Below are 15,368 nucleotides of genomic sequence, written 5' to 3' on the forward strand. Positions count from 1 at the left end.
ATCAGGGCCCATACCAGGTGCAGGGGTTCACCTGGGATGAGATTGAGAAGGAGATGGGAGAGGTTTTGGGAGACCCCAAGGGAAAGGAGTGTAGGAAAAAGGGAATGGTATTACAAGGTTTGTGTGCTGGGATGGCATACTGGGTAAAAAGGGAAGCTGATCTCCTCCAACACATTAAGGATTTGGAGGAGATTGTGGATCAGCAACGGATTTTAACAGAAAAATCTGTGTTAGCAGTAGAGGTAGCGGATTTGAAGGCACGGGATGCTGCACGGACAGAGGAGTCTTGTGAGGCAATCCGGAGAGAGAGGGACGAACTGCTGGGGAGAGTAGGAGACTTAGAGGAGGAATTGTATTATTGTAAACATGGGGGCAATGGATTTGGGGACCTCAAACCATCCGCCCCACTAATGGAACTGAAGGAGACACCTCCACCACCCTACCCTGAAAAACACTGTACCCACCACTGCCGGTGGATGTTGTAAGCCGGCGATCCACAGTTACAGCCCCTGCGAGAGAGGCTACCCGGGAGGAACTGCAGGAGGCAGGAATAGTGGCCCCAGTTGCGGGGTGGGGGGACCATGCCTCACAAGTAGTAGAACAGGCAGAAATCCGCCCCTTGTCCCTGAAGGACCGGGAGGCAGTACTGGGCCGTTTGGGAAAGGTACCCCGGAATGATTGGGATCAGTTTGTGCTCTGGCTAGTGGAGGTGGGCAGGGAGATGGAGGGTCTAACTCGTGAGGACCAGGTGATCTCATGGCGTAGTCTTTTGGGACGAGGTACCTTGGGAATCGATGTGGCAGGAGTGGCACACCCATTTCTAATCCCCGGACAGGTGGCAAAACACTTGTTTGGGGTGTACTCTCGTACTGCAGGGATGAATAAGATGAAGCGAGTCCCTGGGGAAACAGGGCGGGATACACTTAATCGCATACAGGCCTGGGCATGGTGCTGGGTGGATCCCCTGGATGGTCCATGGGTGCTGCCACAGGCAGGGGCACCGGGACCTGGTGGGGGTATGGAGCAGGGTAGGGGTGTGGAATTGCTGGAGAAATGGTTGGAGCTGAGCAATCCGCAGTTCGTGGGGCACTTAAGGTTGCAGCACCCTGAACTTGCTCCCAATCAGCTACCCCAGTTTCTGGAACAGGCAGATGTGTGGAGGCAGATGCATCAGGGGGAAGAGCCAGTCCATGCTATTACTGCGGGGGATCAATACAAGGTGGAAAGGAGTGGGTCAGCCTGGAGAGGAGGAGGTAGAGGGAGAGTTCGTGGCTTTGGGAGGGTAGTCAGGGATGAGCGGGCAGCTATAGAGCAAGAGATCCAGAGACTGCAGGCTAAACTGACTACCCACGATCTTACCAGATCAGGGGGAAAGTGGTCCCGGAGGCCAAGGGACTGAGACTGCCTGAAATGCCAGACATACAATTTTGCATGGAGACAGGAATGTGTTCGGTGCCAGGACCCCCGGTCCCCCCATGAACCAGTGGGAGAGACAGAGGTGGGTACTGCAACTTAGGGGTGCCCTGGGAGGCGTCCTGTCCATGTTCTCAGTTTAGGACGGGATGCTTCTGGTCGCCCCACGTTCCAGGGGGCAATCGAAGGGAGTCCCATGAGGGATTTTTTGATAGACACTGGAGCAGCCATCAGTTTAACCACATGGGGGCAGGGGAGACCCTCAGAAGGGACTGTGACAATTGTAGGGGCAACAGGAGGAGAGACACAGTTAACCCTGAGGAGGGGACAAATCAAAGGAATCTGGGGGGAAGGGGAGATTATGTGGGGTTGTAATGATATGCTTAATCTGTTGGGGGCAGGAGATTTACACAAACTGGGACTTGTACTGGATTTAGCCAATTGGGTGTGTTTACTGGGGCAAACACAGGACGGTCAGGGCTATACCATTCCCATGGGGATAGCCACTATGACCATTAAAGCGGCACATGCCCTCCCACCACCCCCGGCTGGGTGGGAACACATCCCTGTGTGGGCTAAGGATAACCTGGATTGTGGTAGGGGCAGCATGGAGGTACTGATGGAGGGAGGGGACCCTCCCCCACAGAAACAGTACCCTATTCCTCGGGAGGCATTGGCAGAGGTGGGGGCAACTATTGAGGAATTGGAACAGAGGGGACTGATTCGGGCAGTTGCATCCCCTTGTAATGCTGCTGTGTGGCCCGTGAGGAAGCCAAATGGTACCTGGCGCCTCACTGTGGATTACAGGGCACTAAATGCTCTGGCCAATTCGCCAGCCTCAGTGGTGGCAGCGTATCCTGAAATGTTGGCCCGTATTGGACCCCAATTCCGAATTTTCACTGTTTTGGACATAGCTAATGGATTTTGGTCTCTGCCACTAGCTACCTCGTGTCAGTATAAAACTGCATTCACATGGGAGGGCAGACAATTCTGCTGGACAGTCCTACCCCAGGGATATAGGGACTCCCCTGCAATTTTTCACAGATACATGAGACAGGCTCTGGAGGGGGTGGATTCAACAAGGTGCATACAATATGTAGACGACCTGTTGCTAATGTCAGGGACAGAGGAAGAAGACAGGGAACTAACTGAGCAGGTCTTGCAAGCTTTGGCAAGAGCAGGATTGAAGGTCAATGGGAAAAAGGCTCAGATGGGACAGACAAGAGTGACCTACTTAGGAGTGGAAGTGTCTCAGATGGGAAGGGAAATCGATAAGGGACGGGTGCAACTGATCCAGTCCCTGCCACTGCCTACGGATGTTAAAAGCTTGCAAAGTTTTCTGGGTCTAACTGGATTTTGCAGGGATTTTGTGGCCAATTATGCAGAAATAGCCCAGCCTCTATTTGACCTAACCCGAGCCTCAACTTGGGAATGGTCAGAAGAGTGTACTGAGGCAGTGAGAGTGCTAAAGGAAAACCTGGCCAGTGCTCCAGTGCTGGCCTCCCCAGATGGGGAGAAATTCTTTTATCTGTACCCTTTGGTATCGGACACTACCATTGGTTGTGCATTAACACAGGAGTATGGAGCAAAGGACCGACCTGTGGCCTTTGCCTCTCGACTTTTGAGTGCTGTGGAATTGAAGTATGGATGGTGTGAAAAGGTGCTGTTGTGCTCCTACTGGGGGGTAGGGAAATTTAAATACCTTACGGGAATGCAGAAAGTAATAATCCGATCTCATCATGACTCCCTGCGGCTGTTAAACATGCACACTATTTTACAGGGACAAGTGAGTGGGCAGCGTATTGCTAAATGGTTGCTGGCTCTACAGGCAGAAAACATTAAAGCAGAGGTGTTAAAGGAACCCATAGTCTGGGTAGCTGGATTACATCTGGCTGGCACCCCACACCAATGTGAAGCCAGCCCAGGTAAAACCCAACATCAGGTGTTTTGGGCAGCTAATCCCAATCAGGTAAAGGAGGGGACACTGGTATGGTTTTTGGATGGAAGTTGTAGCTATCAAGGGGGACGGAAAACTGCAGGCTTAGCTGTTGTGGGAATCAGAGGCAATGAGACAGTCAGCACCATTGGTTTCTCACTAGAAGCAAAGTCAGCTCAGGAGGCAGAACTGGCAGCCTTGCTAACAGCTTTAAATGAAGTGGATCCCAAATTTGAGGCAGAATGTTGGGTGGTGGTAGATTCAGATTATGTATTTCGTGGTGCCACATTAATGCTGCGATGGTGGGCAGATAATCATTTCAGGGCGACAGACGGCTCCACAATCAAGCATGCTACCTGGTGGAAGCGAGTGGAGGAGCTGAGTCACTGTTTTACACGGATCAATGTGGTGAAGGTAAAGGCACACAAGAAAACAGGACCCCTAAGCAAAGGGAATAAACTGGCCGATGTAGAGGCCAAGCGGGCTGCAACAGAGGCACCCCCATGGCCCTGGGAGCCAGAAGAGAGTGTGCCTGTAGCAGTGTTAACAAGAAGCGGGGTGGATACAGATCGGGGAGGGCGAATTCGAGAGTTGCAGGAATCTGACCCAGGACTGGAAGGCATCATGAAACTTGGGGACAGGCATGTGCCAAAGGTGGAACTAATGGAAGGGATTTGGTGTGTCTTAACAACTGAGGGACCGGTCATGTTGTGCCCTCAGGGAAGTCGGACGGCTTTCTTAAGCTGGGTGCATGGGAGCTTGGCAGGGGGACACCCCGGGTTTGAGGAGGCACTGGGAACTTTAAAAAGGTTGTGCTGGTGGCCAGGAATGGCAGCTGATTTAAAATCACATCTGGAACGTTGTTTGGACTGTGCCAGGCACAGCCCACCTCACAAGGTGCTAAGGGGAGAATTAATGAGACAAGCCCCAAGGGGACCATGGGAAAGGATACAGATTGATTACACAGGACCCCTACCACCAGATCACAGGAAAAACCGATTCATGTTGGTGGTGTAGTGGATGCTTTCAGCCGGTGGGTGGAAGCTTTCCCCACAAAGTATCAAACAGCCCGGGTAACTGCTGCAATACTGGTAAATGAGGTATTCACTCGCTGGGGGGTCCCAAAGGTGATTGACTCAGACCAAGGAGCTGCTTTTCGATCAGATCTGTTAGGGGAGCTATCAGCCCTCACTGGAATCACACAGTTGTTCCACATTGCTTACCACCCCCAGGCTGCGGGGCAGGTGGAACGCATGAACCGCACCATTAAAAGTGAGCTAAGAAAGGGAGTGGAAGTTGGAGGAAAAAACTGGTCACAGTTACTGCCCTTTGTCTTAATGAGAATAAGGGCCCGAGAATCAAAGGGCACAGGATTTTCTCCATATGAAGCTCTTATGGGAAGGCCTATGGAACGGTGGGAAAATCTACTTACCCCAGTACCTGGGGAAGTCACTACACACGGCCTAACACAAGAATGGATTTTAACTTTAATTGACCATGTAAAACAGGTACAGCAGGCGGTGGCCTGGCGAGACGAGCAAGGAGCAGCAAGAGTCAGAGCGTGGTATGACCTGCCTGGGGAGCGTAATCTACCCATGGTGGGAGATCTAGTGATGTACAAGATTCCAGGTCAACACCATCCATTCCCAGCTCCTAAATGGAAGGGCCCTTATCTTGTCCTTGACCAATTAGGGCCCAGTCTGCTATTACTGGGTACAGAGAATGGAGGACGGGAGTGGGTTCACTGCACGCAAATAAAAAGGTACAAACAGGGGATTGGGAAAGGGGACGTGTAAATTGTGTTATGTGTGTATTACAGGTTAATTCAAAAAGGAGAAAAGGATGAAAATTCCCTGGCCCTGGATGGAACACTTACTAGTGCTAATCACAATTGTCACATTTACAAATTCTATTCAGATCCCACGATGTGAAGTGTCAAAAGGAGGAAACACATGGACGGCTACACATGCAACCTGTGGTAATAAAGCTAATGAAGACTATGAGAATCTCCCCATAGAAAGATGTATCACTAATACTCCAACAGGAATTTGGCAGTGTCGGTATATGGTTTATGGATTAGATGGGGGAATCCCAACCAGGTGGAGAATATCAAATTTATCAGGAAATATTGCATGGTACTCCCTGGGTGCTGCCATGATTAACGATAGTGAAAAACACAGTTACCCAGCTATGTGGTTTGTTACAGAGGGTCCAAAGAATATAACCCTCTGGTCTCCTGGAGCAAATGAACCCTCTTGGGAAAATAGGGCCCCACATTTAGGGTGTGATGTTACCATATGTAACCACAATGGTACTTCCATGGAAGATAATCCCCGAAGGTGTGATTGTTATGTACATATTACATTAGGCGTAAAATCCCCTTTGGGACGCTGGGTGTACGATGAGTTAACCATTTTACAGAATGTAACCCTACAGGTGATATGGATGCCAAGTTGGAAGAATCCAAATTTAAAGTGGCCACAGCCTGGAGCCAAGAATATTCCCCGACGAGCAAATGTCTGGGAGCCATTGTGGGAGCAGGTGCAGCCAGCACTTTTTAACGTGTCCTTTCACTCTATTACATGGGTGGTACGCCCCAAGGAATGGTGGGTGGACCAAATCCATCCTAATTGTAGTATGTACATAAAAGGATTGAAACAACAATTCAATGCATGGGTGAGGGGACACACCTGGAATCGTCGTCGGAAAAGGGGATTGTGGGCAGCTGGGAACACTATGCTGGGTACATGGAATCTGGGGGACGAGTGGGTAACCAAACAATTAGTAAGCCAAAATGTGAAATTTCAACAACAAATTAATGAATTAATGGCACAGCAACTATCAGCAGTTGCCACAGGGTGGAGGACAGCAGTAGAGGTAAACTTGCAGTTAACTCATTGGGCAGGGGACCTGGTGACATGGGTAGAAGATGGCTTCAGAAGACTAACATGGGGAGAAGTGTGCATAGGTATTCAAAATGCTCAGTTAATAATGTTAATGGATATTATGAGAGATGCTTGGTCAGAACAATGGCCTTCAGTATTGAATCGGGAAGCTAGCCCATATTTATCCACAATTGCAAAAACATACCCATCTACCTGGAAAATAACATCCCCGACCTGTGGGGACAGTTCTTGTGTAATTGTTACTATGATACCATGGGAAGGAAATGCAAATAAGGTGGTTCCCTTGTACCCTATGGGAGTAAGTAGGGAAGGGGGAGCACGTTGGGAGCCACTAGGGAATAGGTGGGGGGCATGGAATGGGGTAAATTGGACTGTCATCACATTAAGCAGTTGTATATCCAGAGGAGGAATATGGATGTGCCCCTCTCCTATGACTATGGAGGAGCAGGATCAATGGCCTATTGCAAAGGGGGGGCATTTAGGGGTAATGTATATGGGGTATGGTGTATTCTGTTGGGAATGTATGCAATCCTGCAATATAACACTAGGAGGCAAAATCCTTCCAGTGTATGACAAAATTATGAACTTCTATACTCTGCCACCTGGACTATGGTGCACCAATGGATCAGTGGACTCAATCGTTGTAAACAATCGAACCAGCACCTACTACCCGATACCGTACCAAGTGGTTGAATTGGTTTGGACAATACCAAATTTCACTGTGGATATTCAATGGACACACAATATGGACAAAAGTACACAAAGATTACAAGAGCAACTTGCTGCAAGCGACAACAGTTGGACACACTTACAATACACACTACAGGATGGCGCTGACAAAATTTTAACCTTATCAAAGGAGGAGAAGCAGTGTTTTTGGTGGTGGCCAGGATGTTGGACCATACTGCAGTGGTCAGGACTCTCGGTGTTGCTGTGGAGTATCATAGCAGCTAGTGTATTGTTAACTATATGTGTGTTACATTGCATATGGAAACGATCAAGGGGGGCACAACCCCCTAGAGAACAGCCACTAATTATAACTTATAAGTAATGTAGTAAGCCCCCACAAGTGTACTAGACAACCTGGACCCAACCTTCTCGGGCCCACTACACTGGGAAGTCTGGAACACTAATTGGAATAGGTGTGGTATGCCCGTACGAGAGAAGGTGCAGGGCACTATACTACACAAGGGGCAGTGGGACAGATGGAGCATCGACACCTTCCACCTCGATGCCTGGCCCTATCAGGAAATGTGTCGCCATATGTCCTATGCTTTTCCAGGGATACCTGGGCAGGAGGATCCCAAAAGAAAAAGAAAAAAAAGGGGTGGAGTGTTAGGATATAGATATTCAGGCCTGTCTGTAAAGGCCTATACTCTAAGAATTTAGGTGTATTCCTATCACTTGGCTAGTTAGAGGTATAAAAGAAAGAATCAAAATCACTGTCTGCCAGTGTAAGGGCCTTCTCTTACTGTGACAGTCTGAGGCCCTGTTCTTAGGCTAAGGCCTTTGGCTAAGCAGCAGAGGCAGCCATAAGCTGGGAAGTGAATGGTCACATCCTCACATTCCAAACTAGTCACATTGAAATAAGGTGCTATTGGGCTGTTAGGAATTTAATCCTGTCCTTATATTCCTCCAGAGAAAGGGAAGTGCCTAGAAGCTGTAAAAGGAAATTGAGGTTGACAGTTTTCTGTCTGGTAAGAACTCACTTATCAATAGACATAGCTGGGAAACTCTTATGTCTTTACAGATGTAGTTGTGAAATCCTCACTTCTGTATTGTTTTGTCATTATAGTTCCCACTTTGCTATTGTTTATTGGCATGGTCTCTGTCTGGTTCTGTGATTGCTTCTGTCTGCTGTATAATTAATTTTGCTGGGTGTAAACTAATTAAGGTGGTGGGATATAATTGGTTAGCTAATCCATGTTAGGATTGGTTAGTTAAATTTTAGTAGAATGATTGGTTAAGGTATAGCTAAGAATATTACTATATAAATTAGGGGCAAACAGGAAGTAAGTTGGGATTCGAAAATAAGGAAAAAAGGAACTTGTATTTAAGCTTGCTGGAAGTTCACCCCAATAAACATCGAATTGTTTGCACCTTCGGACTTCGGGTATTGTTGCTCTCTGTTCATGCGAGAAGGACCAGGGAAGTAAGTGGGTGAAGGAATAAGCCCCCTAACACTGGTCACCACCGGTGGGGACTTTATCCCCCCTCCCATCTAGGAGGGACAGTCAACTGTCCCACTCACTGCTTCTTCCCAACTCCTGCATGTCTCCTGTCCCGTACACACTCGCTACATTCACTCACCCCTCCCCAGATTTCCCTTCCTTTCCCCTCAGATTCTTTCCCACTCATTCTCCATCTCTAGCACCTCACACCCCCATGTTCCCCACAATCTGCCTTCTGCCCCCACTTAATGGCAGCACAGAGGCAGCCGCACTCCAGCACTCCCCACTCCCTAGGCCTGCACAACGGCTGAGCAGAATCAGCCAGCAGGGGGAGCCAGAGGGCAATGTCCAGCCTGCCCCCCTACTGGTGGCCCTCATGGAGGGGGAAGACGAATCCCCTTCCCACAGGCCTGGAAAGCAGGAGGGAGGGAGAAGGGATGGCTGCCAGTGCAGGAAGGAAGGTACTGTAGTAGGAAGAGAGCCTGAAACATAAGCCCTTGTATCAGAAGCTTGAACTAAAGTAGTGGTCAAAACATAGCCAATATGAAGCAAAGTCAGGTTGCGAGCAAGAAGCAGACCCTGCTCACAGAATCTGGCAATCACAGGGCTGATATTGCAGAAACACACATCGCTAAGTAGTGCTAGCCACAAGAATATACACACACAAACACATTCCAGAAAGGTGGAACCAGAACACCTCAATACCAAACACAAACACGCTGATCCATCTTAAGGATAAGGTCAGGATGACAGCATGATGGATAGAGATGTTTTGATCGAACCTACAGGTACAAGGTAATGGGTGGCACCCAAATACGTCAGAAGGTGGCATCCTGATACGTTGGGGCAATATGTAACTTGTTTGTATTGATATGTAAAATTAAGTCTCAGAAGGAGTGTCTTTGTCTGGCCATGGGGATAATGGAAAGTCCCGCCATTGACTGAGCTAGTCCATTGCAATGGGAGTACGTGTGAGTGTACCTGTAACCATGGAGCCAGGACATTAGGACCATGCTTTGTAGACAATAAACCTGACCAAGTGCCTTCGCTACAAACCAAGTCTGTAGATTTATTGGGCAGTTCGACTGGAACCTGCTGTACGGGCTATCTGGCCAGAGTCAGCACAGCACGCAGAAAGAACACACGCACACACAGAGCGCCAAATATCTGACCACAGGTGCTACGGGGAGGAGAGCCTGGATTACTGGCCAGATTGGGTCCAGAGCGCAGAGACAGAGGAAGCGCTGCATAGGGTGGCCACCTTTCTAATGGCTTGTAACTGGATCCCCAAGGCCCAACCCCTGCTCCACCTCTTCCCCCAAGGCCCCACTCCCGTCAATTGTTGGGTCTTCACTAGCATGGCCACACAAGTAGCCTGGCCCCCAGAGGTGGCGGCTGCTGCTGTGCTGCCTCCTTCCTTCTGCTTAGGGTTGCCACCTTTTCCACAGACCAAAAAATTGGTGCCAGTGTGAGACTGCTGACTTCGCTGTATGGGAAAGGGGATGGAGTGGGAATGGGGGGCTGAATTAACTGCAGGGGGGCTGGGGGGTTGGAGATGGGAACAGCTGAACTAATGGCATTGGGACAGGGACCTCCCTCCCTCTCTCCCCAGATCTCCCTGCTGATTGTGCCCCATGAGCAGGTGAGGTGAGGACTCTTTGCACAAGCCCCCCAGCAACCTGGGCAGTGACCTCCAACCCCAACCTATAACAGGTCCCAGCACTGATTTATATTATTCCCATGTTGGGGGAACACCATGAACAAGGTTTTGCCACTCATGGCCACTGGAGGCTGTGGTCTGCTTCACAGACTGAGAAGCACTGCATATGTCAGCCACTGCCACTGGCTTGTGGCACACATTTGGGGTGGCTGGATCTCACACACACCCCTACATTGTCCCTCTGGGGCTGTGTGCAGAGGCCCTAGCACACGCACTGGTTAGCACACACTGAAAGGAAAAGCCCTGAACAGGAGAGGTCTGCAGACCTGACAGGGTCCAATTCTCACCTACCTACAAGCACAGCTCCAGTGAAACACCCCCATCCTGCAGGCCAAGGGCAGGCCTCCCAGCCTCCCTGGGAATGCAGACCGGGCTTATTGGCATTAGAGAGAGCACACGCATCCAGTCTAGGAGCATGCCCGACCCTTCCTTTGCCCACATGCCATCCCATCCAGCTCTCAGGTTAGTAAATGAGCAGGAAGTGTCCATGCAGCACCCCCAGCACTCACAAGAGAGCAGGGCCCAGCCCCTCACAGGTATTTTGATGCCTATTGAAATGGATGAGAGCTAGGCACCTAGATACCTTTGAGGCTCTGGACCCAGCTGCCTGAGGCTCAGCTCCTCAGACCCCTGTGAACCCTGGCAAGGCAATGAGGCTGGCAGTGGAGGGGCTGGTTGGAGGTGGGTTTGTTATCTCATGTCCATCTTCTCCTTACAACCCACCCGCCCTGAACAGAGCGCACAGCTCCCCTGCACTAGTGCCCAGGACAGGGCTGTGACCAAGTGGAGATTTTCCCTTCTTATGTTGTATGTGAGCCTATATGAGTCTTGCTTTTTTGCCAGCTGGCTGGGAGTCACGTCTGACTGCAGAATTGGGCTGCAGGGCCCTCTGGCTTCCCCAGGAGCCCAACCTGGGCGGACTCACTGCGGGCAGCACATGGTGAGAAAGGGGATGCTGAATGCTCCGACGTCAGACCCAGGAAGGTCAAAGCTGTGTAAGCTTCTTGCCCTGGAAACAGTATGCCCAGAGAGAGGAGGCATGCTCCCCCAGAGTCCTGACTGGCTTTGTATGGAGTAGTTCCAGAGCATCACCCCACTGACTCCGTGAAAACTGGTGGCAAAGGTGGAATAAACTACACCCTACAGACAGAGCATCCTGCAGTAAGTGACTGGGGAGCAGTAAAACAAAGGGGTGTGACGGCGAGAGACAGGTGTGCTGGAGGCGACGAGAGGTGTGGCTCCAGGAGGAGCCTACAGATTAACCCTGAGAGGTGGGCCCCCGAAAAGGGCTGGCACACTGAAGGGGTTCCTCACAGGGAGCTGAGAGAGCACAGGCCTGTGTGTCTGTGACCACTTGGGAACAGGGTGGAGATGGCCTATCACCATCTCCTTAAGAAGGACATTGTGGAGCTGTGCAGAGAAAGACAGCTGCGCATTGGAAAGCTCACTAAGGCACAGCTGATTGCTTAGTTGGAAGAGGAGGATCGCTCTAAGGAGCCGGTTCCTTACCCAGCTTGGGGCGGGAGAGAGGCTGGGAGCAGCTAGGCAGCTGCAGGCCCGCACCAGTTCCTGACCCATCTGGGGCCACAAACCAGGCTGGGAGCAGCCTGGTGTCCCGGAGACCCGTGTCCCTGACCAGCAGGGGGTCTCCACCAAGTTCCCAGTCAGTGGATCTGAGACAGATGGAATTGGAGCCGAGTTTGAAGGAGTCAGAGGACCATGAGAGACAGGGAAGGCATGAAGTAGAACAGCAGGAGAAAGAGGCAGCAGGAACTGGAGATGGCAGAGCTGAGAGGCAGAGGGACCTATCCAGAGGTGACTGGGGATGGACTCCGGGGTGCCAATTCTGCAGGGAACCTCAACCCTAAATTGCTGCCCCAGGTTAAGGAGAAGGGAGATATAGATGCCCGTCTCGCAGCCTTTGCGAAGGTTGGCAATTGGAAAGAGGCTGGACCTGCAGAAAGGCTTTGGTGTCTAGCCCCCTTCCTGGGTCCCAAGGCCATAGAGCTCTGTAGCCAGATAGGCAGGATGGCAGACTGGCTCTCACTCCTGGGCCCAGCATATATGTACTCTCCTGGGCTCAGGACCCTTGGACCCCCCAGTGGAAGTGGAAGGTGGTGGTCAATGGGGAGACATTTCTGGGGTGGAGAGACCCTGGGACAGAGAAAACTGTTGTCAGGCCCTGGGTGGTGCAGCCTCACCAGATGCTGAGGGGCTGTGTGACCTGGGTGAAGGGCCCAGGGATGAAGGCCCTCGCCCTGCCTATGGCCCAGATCCCTGCGCAGACACAGGAGGGGTCAGACTGGCTGGTAGTTGGGGTTCTCCAAGATATCGGCGGTGACCTCCTGTTGGGGAATGACTATTTGGGTCAGGATCCAGGCCCTGCTCCTGTAACAGCCAAGGATTTGAATCCAGGAAACCAATCGGCTGAGACTGAAGTGGTCAGTGAAAATGCAAATGACCTGGCTGGCAGGAGGAAGGCGCTTCTAGGCTCAGGATACCTGCCTGTCTGTAACCAGAGCCCTGGAGCTAAATGAGACAGATGGTCCCTGCCCCGCTGCACACAGGGGAGATGCTCATGCTGGCTCTGATTCTGTGAGCAAAGCAGCAGGCTTGCTGCCGGCCCTCACTGGGACAGCAGGGGCAAAGCTGAGCGTAAGGGGATCAGAGACCCCAGCTTCGTGTGGGCAACCACACCCAGGTGGACAGTTACCAACCAGGGCTGTCTTGTCCATAGGTGCAAATGGCCTGGGACAAGGATAAGGCAGCCTTGTCATAGAGGAGCCTTTTCAGAAGGTGGCCCTGGACTTGGTGAGGGACGAAGGTGGGGGGGAAGGCCTCCCCCAATGGAGAATCAGTGGTGGAGTATGTACTGACTTTCCGGGCAAAGGTCACTGAGCTCATGGGTCCTGCCAGGGAGAACCTAGCCAGGGCCCAAGGGAGGCAGAAAGTCTGGTATGACCACTCAGCCTATGGCACCAGGGACCAGGTGAGGGTTTTCATCCTGGAAAGGAAGAATAAGCTGAAAGCTGCCTGGGATGGGCCCTTCAAGGTCATCAAGCAGCTGAATGAGGAGAACGATGTGGTGGAACTGCCCAACCAGGCTCACAGCCACTGAGGGGACCAAGTCAACATGATGAAGCCATACTGTGACAGGGAGAGGCTGGTACTGGCCATGTGTGGCCAATGGGAGAAGGGGGAAGAGCCCCGGTGGGTCTTTTCCCTGAGACCGGAGCCGGCCCCTTGCTGGAATCAGTTTCACTCTGACCAGCTAACCCCTGCCCAGCAGGCAGAGATCAGAGAAACGCTGCATTTGTACCAAAAAGAAAAGGAGTACTTGTGGCACCTTAGAGACTAACCAATTTATTTGAGCATAAGCTTTCATGAGCTACAGCTCACTTCATCGGATGCATACTGTGGAAAGTGTAGAAGATCTTTTTATACACACAAAGCATGAAAAAATACCTCCCCCCACCCCACTCTCCTGCTGGTAATAGCTTATCTATTTGTACATTTGTACCAACAGCGGTTTTCCAACTGGCCTAGGCTCACTAACTGAGCTGTCCACTGGGTGGAGATAGGAGCTGGCCTTCCCTCAGGTGTTCCCCATTCAGAGTAATGGGGAACACAGCACAGGCCCTGGAGGGAGAGGTCAGAGACATGCTGGCTTTAGGGGTGATTCAGCCATCCACCAGCCCTGGGGGCCTCTCCCGTGGTGCTGGTCCCCAGGAAAGATGGATCAATCCGATTCCATGTGGCCTATTGGAAGCTCAAGACCATCACTGTGTACACGGACCACTCACCCTGCCATGGCTGCACCAGATGAGCGGGGCCAATGTGAAGCTCCAGAGGTGGAGTCTGTCCTTCCAGGATTATGAGATGGAGGTGGTCCATGTTAAGGGGAGTGCAAATGTTATAGCTGATTCTTTGTCCCGGAGAGGGAGGCCTGAAAGTGACTGGCTAAAGTGACCCCATTCAGTTCAGTCTCAAAGGGGGGAGAGATGTGACGAAGTGGGGATTTTCCTTTGTTACACTGCATGTGAGCCTTCCTGTTTTGTATGGGTGCGGTGTGTGCCTCAGTTTCCCTGTGTATTGCACCAATGTCAGGTGTGATACTTTTGCAGGGGTTGCTCCAGCTGCCTGCACCGATGCTATACCTGCCCTTTCATAACCCAAAATCCAGAAGGGGGATGTGACCAGGTGACACTTGGCCCAGGAAGCGAGACAAAGGCCAGAGGAGGAGCAATAGGCAGGGCGGGGCCAGATAGCTGGAAGCAAGTCACTCTCAGCTGGCTTGGGGCACAGGGGAAGGACCAGAGCCCTGGCTCTGGTTTCCCTTCCCCAAGATAGACTTGGCTGGAGGTCACTGGTTTCTGTCCCGGTGGGTTCTGTCCTGTGCTGTGTGCCTGACTAATGAACCTTCTGTTCTGCCAGCTGGCTGGGAGTCATGTCTGACAGCAGAGTTGGGCTGCAGGGCCCTCTGGCTTCCCCAGGAGCCCCGCCCGGGTACACTCATGCGGGAACTGCTCTGTGAGAAAGGGGATGCTGAATGCTCTGAGGTCAGACCCAGGAAGGTCAAAGCTTCTTGCCCTGGAGACAGTATGCTCAGACAGAGGAGGCATGCTCCTATCGGAGTCCTGACTGGCTTTGTATGGAGTGACAAGGGCTGACTCCCTGACAAAGGCTCACAGTAACAGGCTAGCCAATGTTTCACAGGCCATGCCGAGGACTGGCACAGCTCCTCCATAGACCAGGCGCTTGCCCTGTTAAACGCTATGGAGACCTCAGACACGGCAGAGCTGGGGGCTGTAGAGCCCCAAAGATATTCATCGTAGAAGTGTAGGACTTGAAGGGAGGTCATCTAATCCAGTCCCTTGCACTCAGGGTAAGACTAAGTATTATACAGACCATCCCTGACAGGTGTTTGTCTAACCTGCTCTTAAAAATCTCCCATGACAGCAATTCCACAACCTCCCTAGGCAATTTATTCCAGGGTTCAACCACTTCGACAGTTATGAAATTTTTCCTAATGTCCAACCTAAACCACCCTTGCTGCAATTTAAACCCAACTGCTTCTTGTCCTATCCTCAGAGGTTAACAAGAACAATTTTTCTCCCTCTGCCTTGTAAACAAACTTTTACATACTTGAAAACTGTTATCATGCCCCCTCTCAGTCTTCTCTTCTCCAGAGGAAACAAACCCAATTTTTTCAGTCATCCCTC

At 51.2% G+C, this 15,368-nt stretch overlaps 1 protein-coding gene across 1 annotated transcript in view; it reads right to left on the reverse strand.

Annotated features, from left to right (window-relative positions):
- The window catches only part of DDR2 (discoidin domain receptor tyrosine kinase 2), a 140,699-nt gene that overhangs the window by 124,334 nt on the left and 997 nt on the right, over positions 1–15,368 (reverse strand). The window lies entirely within an intron of this gene.

This window comes from Lepidochelys olivacea (genome assembly GCF_965140295.1).
Source record: "Lepidochelys olivacea isolate rLepOli2 genome assembly, chromosome: 8".
Classification (NCBI taxonomy): domain Eukaryota; kingdom Metazoa; phylum Chordata; order Testudines; family Cheloniidae; genus Lepidochelys; species Lepidochelys olivacea.